Source organism: Leptodactylus fuscus, chromosome 6 (genome assembly GCF_031893055.1).
Source record: "Leptodactylus fuscus isolate aLepFus1 chromosome 6, aLepFus1.hap2, whole genome shotgun sequence".
NCBI classification, from domain to species: domain Eukaryota; kingdom Metazoa; phylum Chordata; class Amphibia; order Anura; family Leptodactylidae; genus Leptodactylus; species Leptodactylus fuscus.
Window position 1 is genome coordinate 182171457 of NC_134270.1, and position 6000 is coordinate 182177456.

The 6000-nt window shown below is 43.7% G+C and overlaps 1 protein-coding gene across 2 annotated transcripts in view; it reads right to left on the bottom strand.

The window, feature by feature from the left end:
- The window catches only part of PHLDB3 (pleckstrin homology like domain family B member 3), a 54818-nt gene extending 49587 nt beyond the window's left edge, over nucleotides 1-5231 (bottom strand). For both annotated transcript variants that reach the window (XM_075277987.1, XM_075277986.1), the window contains exon 1: nucleotides 5168-5231. The gene's annotated coding sequence lies outside the window, so the exon portion shown is untranslated. The remainder of the gene's footprint in view (nucleotides 1-5167) is intronic.
- Nucleotides 5232-6000: the final 769 nt, after the last annotated feature.

The window sequence follows — 6000 nt, forward strand, 5'->3', positions numbered from 1 at the left end:
CTGAAGTGTCAAAGGTCGCCAGCCCCTGAACTAGGGTCACGGGGCCACTCCTGTCATGTGACCCAAGATCGCCATGTTGTCCTGCGACTAAGTGAACAGAGTTGTAGCCGTAAGAAAATGGGGCAGATATTTTGCACCAAAGTCACAGTTGCAACATCCCGGGGTCATAGTGAGACAACAGGACAACATGGCGATCTGGGGTCACATGACAGGAGCAGTGGCCTAATGTGGACGTGACCCCGAGGTGGGGGGAAGAATCTGTCCATTGGCCACGGCACTGATTTCAGAAGGTCTTCACAGGGTTGTCAGTTGTCAGTACAAGTGACAGTTTCACCACAAGCCTGCACTTCCGTGATAAGCGCTCATGTGCCAGGAAGAGGGCGAGGAGGAGTGTATATATATATATATATATATATATATATATATATATATATATATATATATATGTCATGAGAAGACTTGTCTGGAAACAGGTTCTTCATGTGACCGGACGGAGGGCGACGATTCCTGTCAGAGATTTGACTAGTCACAGGGCGAAGCCGATTTCCATGTTTCACTTTATGTTTTTGCATAGACCATGATGTCTGTCACCTGTCGCCGCCTCGCGTAACCCTGCAAGTCCTTAAAGGAACACTCCACATCAAAACTGACTGCCGCGTGCATGACAAAGGGGCGGAGCATGACACAAGATGAGCCAGACTCCCCATGTCATGCTCCGCCCACTTTAGGCCTCGTACGACATAAAACATGGGGCAGATTTATTTATTACATTGCCCCGAACAACCAATCACAGCGCAGCTTTCATCTTTAAAGAGGAGGGTATAAAACGAAAGCTTAGCAGTGATTGGTTGCAACGGGCGACAGAGACAGGTTAGTAAATTAGTTTCGGTTTGCCTTTTATTTAAAGGGGTAGTACATTCTTAAAGGGATTGTCCATGCTGGCCTTATGTCCTATTTGGGGCCTGTTCATACTTGTCAATAAACTCAAATTGGTGAAGAATCTGTAAAAACAGTCCTGACAAATTCAGTTTGTTCCATCTTAAAAAGGAGAGGGGTTAAGGCAAACCCCCGCCCAAAAACGTCTCTTCCTGGGGCAGGCAATGATTTTACCAATATCACCCCATTTTTGTGACATATGATATGACCCGTCGCCCACTATGCCAGGAGGTCACCCCCTTTTGTATGTTTCGGGAGAACAAGCAGGTTCCAGTCACTGACAGCAACAGAGATCATGAATGGGCAGCCATCTTTGTTGCCCATTTGATCAATAAAGTTGCGCTGCGGTTGGTTGCTATCAGTAACACAGGCTGGTCCCTGAATACTCCCCAATATTATAAAGTTCTAGAAGTTTCCATGATACGTTTATGTGAATGAGACCCAGGACAGAAGTCATGTGACCGCCCCCAGGTGTGCCGCCATTGTGCCGTATATCAGTCCCGTGCGAGTCTCTGACGGACAACTGAGCAGACTCGCAGAGCGTCGCCCTCCATCTCCCCGCACAATCTTCCTACCATGGCCCGAGAGAGAGAGATAAAAACCCTAAGTGACTTTTATGGGAATGCTTTATGCCGGGGCCGCGGCGTGGCGATGGCGGTGAGGACTCAACACTTCGCCTTTTCACACAATTTCACAGTTGGCCATTCATGTGGCCGGAGCTGAAAAGCCTCCATTGTGATTTACTGCGGGGGGCGGCGCGATCATAAAAAGAGGGGAAAACAGCGAGGAAAACCAGGACAAAAGAGGCCGGAGAGGGCGAGAAGTGCTGGCGACAACCGGAGGAAAGAGGCTCGACTGTGCGGGGTCAGGGCCAAGATGGCGGCAGAGAAAAATAGGACATTGGCCGATATGACATTTTCACTGTCGTCAGTTACTATAGAGAGGCATAGCCCTGCATAGGAGCTGAATACACAATACGGGAGGAGGTTCGAACACTTTGTACAGGTGTAAGAGTTTAGATTTGGAACATTAATGGGGTTTCGGCCCTCGAGGTAAACGGACAGGGCCGAGTTGGGTTACAACGCTGTTTTGGTCCATCACCAATGAGGATCTGCGGAGGGTCACATGTCACCTGATGTCGCTATAGGTGTCAGACGCCATATGTCCCTAAACTCCCACGGGGCATTATAGATAACATTTCACAACGTGACGACAACCCCAAACATGGCTGGACCCGGGAAATGGCCGATTACCCCCCTGCGGCCTGGTCCACCCTGCTTTACACTGCAGCTCGCCTTGTTCCTAGCACATGCCAGGGAAGGTTCTCAGGTAACAACATCAGATTATTTAGGGCCCCGGGGCCTCAGGCCAGGGGAGGGGTTGGGGTTCTGCTTTACATCTCCACTCACTTCCCCTTACACACTGTTGTCGTGTTCTGTCAGCCGATCCCCGGCCCAGACCAGCGAGTCCCGGGCTAATGAATGCCAGACTGGGATCAAAGGTACAAAGAGGGGCGGCCATTACACAGGCAGAGCCGCCACTCGCCCATCAATGGCCTTATTCAGGGTTTCGTCGTGATTAACATCAACATGGCGGACGTCCCCCCCCCCCAGACGTTTTACCAGTAAACATATGAAAGATGCCTCTAAACACATCCGAGAGAACAATGGCGCGGCGAAATATTGATTACAGGGGCGTAATTACATCCGCACAGGCGGCACGTCAGCCCCATGAGAAGGGCGCACATCTGCTAGTAGTTTATACAACCGTATAGTGTTAGAAAGAGGGGCCCGCTCACAGGGACGGGTTTAGGGGGTCGAAAACTTCTAGTAATATTTAGCAGTGTATGGTAGTATAATGTAGGAACTATAGGGCGGTATTATGTGGGAAATACATTGTGGCATAATGTGGGAACTATAGGGCGGTATTATGTCGGAAGTATATATAGTAGAATTATGTGGGGACTAAAGGGTGGCATTATATGGATACTGTATGGAGGTATTATGCGGATTCTATTGGGAAGTATTATGTGGAAAGTATATGGTGGTATAATGTGGGTACTATAGGGCGGTATTATAGCTCTTTAAGGGAGTAATATCAGTCCTGCAAATTGTGATAGATGGAAAATAAATATTACAAGGGCACTATATGGCAGTATTATGTAAGAAAAATAAATCGCAATATTATATTTACAATATATAGCGGTATTATGTGAGTTTTACATAGCAATATTGCTTTTGTACTATATGGTGATGTGATGTGAGTTGTATATGGCAATATTATCTTTCACTGTATAGCTGTATTATGTGAGATGTATTAGCAGTATTATCTTTGTAATATATGGCGGTATTATGTGAGTTGTATATAGAAATATTATCTGTGCACTATGATGGTATAATGTCAGTTGTATATAGTAATATTACCTGTGCACTATATGGCAGTATAATGTCAATATGTCAGTTGTCATAAATAATAGCATCTGAGCAATATACGGTGGTATTACGTGCGTTCGTACTTAGCTGTATTACTTTTGTACTCTATGGCAGTATTTTGTTAATTGTATAAGTAATATTATCTGTATACTATATGGCAGTCTTATGTTAGTTGTATATAGTAATAGTATCTGTGCACTATATAGTGGTATTGTCTGTGTTGCACATAGCTCTATTACGTTTGCACTGTATGGCAGTATTATGTGTGCTGTACAACAAGCTCTAGTACTTCACCTTGGACACGGGTTACCAGGACTCGACCACCCCAGCCCCATTTCCATAGGCTTTAGGTTAATTCCCTGCCCTTGTGAAAGGATATAGCTACAGGTAGTATGGGACTGTAATGTAATCACACGAATACAGCACACTAAATAACACCGCACACACCAAACTACTGAAGACTAGAACAAGAACAATACCGCACTACATAGAAAGATCCACATGGGAAGTGACTGCAAAGAAGAAACACAGCGAGGAAGAGGAAGGTGAGAAACATCATCACCAGGGACGCCCGAGAAGAACTCGGATAGATTAGATAGATAGATAGATAGATAGATAGATAGATAGATAGATAGATAGGAGATAGATAGATAGATAGATAGATAGATAGATAGATAGATAGGAGATAGATAGATAGGAGATAGATAGATAGATAGATAGATAGATAGATAGATAGATAGGAGATAGATAGATAGATAGATAGATAGATAGATAGATAGATAGATAGATGATAGATAGGAGATAGATAGATAGATAGATAGATAGATAGATGATAGATAGATAGATAGATAGATAGATAGATAGATAGATAGATAGGAGATAGATAGATAGATAGATAGATAGGAGATAGATAGATAGATAGATAGATGATAGATAGATAGATAGATAGATAGATAGATAGATAGATAGATAGATAGGAGATAGATAGATAGATAGATAGATAGATAGGAGATAGATAGATAGATAGATAGATAGATAGATAGATAGATAGATGATAGATAGATAGGAGATAGATAGATAGATAGATAGATAGATAGATAGATAGATAGGAGATAGATAGATAGATAGATAGATAGATAGATAGATAGATGATAGATAGATAGGAGATAGATAGATAGATAGATAGATAGATAGATAGATAGATGATAGATAGATAGATAGATAGATAGATAGATAGATAGATAGGAGATAGATAGATAGATAGATAGATAGATAGGAGATAGATAGATAGATAGATAGATAGATAGATAGATAGATAGATAGATAGATGATAGATAGGAGATAGATAGATAGATAGATAGATGATAGATAGATAGATAGATAGATAGATAGATAGATAGGAGATAGATAGATAGATAGATAGGAGATAGATAGATAGATAGATAGATAGATAGATGATAGATAGATAGGAGATAGATAGATAGATAGATAGATAATCTGGATTATAGATTGGCCCATTACCCTCCAGATATCACGTCCATACTATTCCAATTATTATATAGCACCACCATATTCTGTAGCGTTGTACTCAGCTCTAGCTGAAGGTTTATACAGACAATTCCAGTCTATCTGTATATTGTGTCCCTTCCATGTTCACCCCTCTGCCCTACAACTTGGACTCTCCTTCTGGTCTGAGCCTGTCCTGCTGGGGGTTGTAGTTCCCCTACCTCTGTCCGTCTATCATCCTCCTCCTCTAATAGACTTTCTATGGTCTCCGCCGTCCCTCAGTCCTCACCTACCTCACTCCAGAGGGTCCTGAAGAGGACAAAGTCTCCGAGAGTCTGCAGAAGGAGTCCAGAGCAGTGTCCGGAGCGCTCACACAGCAGCTCCTCTCGTAACAATGTAACAGCTCAACTAGTGTGTAATAGTGTGACACAGCTAAGAACTCCCAGCGCTGCGACACGACACACCTCCTCCTCCTCCTCCTCCTCCTCCTCCTCCTCATACCAGCCCCTTATCTCCTGCATAACAAAGCACAGTCCTGAGCACTGTTGTGTACTTGTGTCCTGTGTATTTGTGTAATGGATCGTGTAGTTGTGTCCTGTGTAGTTATTTATTGTCTAGTTGTGTCCTGTGTCTTTGTGAATTGTGTAGTTGTATATTGTGTCCTGTACTTGTGTCCTGTACTTGTGTCCTGTATTTGTGTCCTGTGTACTTGTGTATTGTGTCCTGTATTTGTGTATTGCATGCTGTGGATTCTCTGGTTTCTCTCTCTATGTTACACTCACATGAGAAACCAATTAGTTTCTGTTGAGAGGTGACGACCAGCAGGGGGCGATTATACAGAACTCTGCCCCCTGCAGTGCATGTCCAGTACTACTGACACACTGTTCATGGCCACAATCATCTCTGACCGGACGGATTCCTCTTTACTACTCAGTGGCGGATCCAGGGTTTGCGGGGCCCTGGGCAATTGACTTTGGCGGGGCCCTACTTACTGGGGGTCTCGCACTTCTAACCTGTACTTCCCAACTGTTGAAGACTAGAAAGAGAGAACAAAACGTGCGGCGCGCGCAGCAAATTAGGCCCCACCCACTTTTATGTTGACTCCACCCATTCTCATTCAATTTTC